Here is a 2868-nt window from a genome sequence, read left to right on the forward strand (position 1 = left end):
ACGTGTTGGACCCGTCGCTCCTGACGGAGTTCCATCGGAGGCATCCGACGCGCCCTGCGCCGCGTCCCCCTGGCCGTCCCCGAGGCCGGAGTCGGCGCGCGTCTGGAGCCGCGCGTCAAGGGGGGGGTACTGTCACGGTTTCGGCCGAGGCTGCCTCTCCCCCTTGTTCGGGCAGGCTTCGGCGCTCGTCGTCTCCGGAATTCTAGCTGCCACCGATAGATGTTTCATGTTCGTTTGCTTTTGTCTGTTTGTATCACACCTGTTTCTGTTTTACGTAATTAGTGTCCTATAAGTTTCTCGTTGTGTTTGTCAGGTGTTGTGTATGATTGTTTTTCGTCAGTGTTGTGTTTGCTCGGTTGAGCATATTTTCTCCACTGCGCTGGAGCTCAGTTGCACTGTTTCGTGCACCACTTAGTTTTGTCGCACCTGTTTGTGCGCATTTGCCTTTTCGCCTCGTGCGTAATTTAAGCTGTCGGGCTTAGTTGTCCTGTTGCCCGTGTTGGGCCAGAATACAGCGTTTGGAACATACCGTCTGCGTCCTGCATTTGATTTCCTACACTACACCTACACACGCCCTGACATTATGTCATGTTTCATGTTTTGTGTGGACCCCAGGAAGAGTAGCTGCTGCTTTTGCAACAGCTAATGGGGATCCTAATAAAATACCAAATATCAAATACACCAATAAAGACACTAATGTAAGGTGTTACATCATTCTCAATGATCAGTCAATACATACACTATTCATTTCACCTACAGTACATTGTATCCATTTCAAGTCCCCCCTCCCCCATTGTAGCTAATTATCTATAAAACATTGTACAGTTTTACAACCACGTATTAGTTATTATGGATGGTTATAGTTAGTGTCATAGCACATAGGTTTAAGGCATTACACAATTCATTAAAAGCATTATACATATGTACTTCATAGAAACTGTTACCCTTTATACATTCTAACCACTCTATTTAATTTATTCCATATTAAGGGCCCTAACCTAGGAACACAAATCTTTGTCTCTATTAACATTGTGGACAGTTCTCTCTCTCTCTCTCTCTCTCTCTCTCTCTCTCTCTCTCTCTCTCTCTCTCTCTCTCTCTCTCTCTCTCTCCAGAGTTATCAGTCTCTCTCCAGAGCTATCAGTCTCTCTCCAGTATCAGTGTATCTTCAGACTCTAACCTAGAAACAAAACTATTTGTCTCCCTCTTCCTGTTGCATGCAGTTCCTCTCTCTCTTCCTCCTTCTTCTAACCCCTCCCTCCCTCCCTCCTTCTAACCCCACCCCTCTGGCTGAACCAGGAAGTCCATCCCCCTGCCACAAACTGTCTTCTGAGGAAACGAAACTGATCTGATTCTCTGTGTCGTCTGTCTGTGTGAGAGTGAACAACCGTCCAAATGGCTCAGCAGGGAGTTCTGTTGGACCAGGACCAGTTATGTTTTTCTGTCTGTCTGGATCTACTGAAGGAGCCGGTCACCATCCCCTGTGGACACAGTTACTGTAGGAGCTGTATTGAGGGCTGCTGGGATCAGGATGTTCTGAAAGGGGTCTATAGCTGTCCTCAGTGCAGAGAGACCTTCACTACAAGGCCTAATCTGAGGAAAAATAACATGTTGGCTGAGTTGGTGGAGAAACTGAAGAAGACAGGACTCCAGGCTGCTCCCCCTCCTGCTCTGTGCTATGCTGGACCTGGAGATGTGGCGTGTGATGTCTGCACTGGGACCAGAAAGCAGAAAGCCCTCATGTCCTGTCTGGCGTGTCTGGCCTCTTACTGTGAGACTCACCTCCAACCTCACTATGAATCTCCTGCTTTCAAGTGTCAGCTGCAGCAGAGAGGGCTGAGAAACAGGTAAGACCAGAACTACTTGTTGGTGACTGTCTGTTAAACAAATAATAATTACAGTATGATCTAAGGCTGTTTGAATATGAGATCATTCAAATGAAATCGATCCTCAGCAGAACAAATATGAACACAAACCTTGATTATATAGATATGTTAACCCAGAGTCTCCAAATGTATCACCATTTTCTAAAGTCAAACACCATCATCATTCGTTATCAAACACTCAATCAGCTCCCCTGTTTTGTGCACTGTTAAAACTATAATCATTCACATAACAACTTAATAATATAATTTCACACACTCTTCCTCAACATATTAATCCCTATCTTCTATGGGCCCTATGTCCCATTACTATACTATTGATCTACTGGACAAATAAAGCTTGGTAGCTCATTGAAGAGTGATTATCCACAGAGGCAGCTGGGGATGAGTCAGCAGAAGGTCCAGCAGAGATTCCAGGAGAGAGAGAAGGACCTGAAGGAGCTCCAACAGGCTGTGGAGTCTCTCAAGGTGAGTATTGTTGACCAGAGGAGACACACCATTGCACATCTCCTCCAGTCAGAGAGAGAGAGAGAGAGAGGGAGAGAGGCCCCTATCCAATCCCACTGACCCCACTGTTGGGAACAGGCTGTCTGGTCCCCTTTCAGATAATAGACTGCTTAATGTAACCGGCGGGATATGAACCCGGGTCTACTGAGGGAGAAAACAACATCTTGACCGTTACACATAAGAGGACATTCCCTATTGGGCAGAGGGCCGACACTGATTTTGAAGTCGAAGGCGGGGCTACCTCATCACATACAGTGGGGAGAACAAGTATTTGATACACTGCTGATTTTGTAGGTTTTCCTACTTACAAAGCATGTAGAGGTCTGTAATTTTTATCAAAGGTACACTTCAACTGTGAGAGACAGAATCTAAAACAAAAATCCAGAAAACCACATTGTATGATTTTTAAGTAATTAATTTGCATTTTATTGCATGACATAATTATTTGATACATCAGAAAAGCAGAACTTAATATTTG

Source organism: Coregonus clupeaformis, unplaced genomic scaffold (genome assembly GCF_020615455.1).
Source record: "Coregonus clupeaformis isolate EN_2021a unplaced genomic scaffold, ASM2061545v1 scaf0804, whole genome shotgun sequence".
NCBI classification, from domain to species: Eukaryota; Metazoa; Chordata; class Actinopteri; order Salmoniformes; family Salmonidae; genus Coregonus; species Coregonus clupeaformis.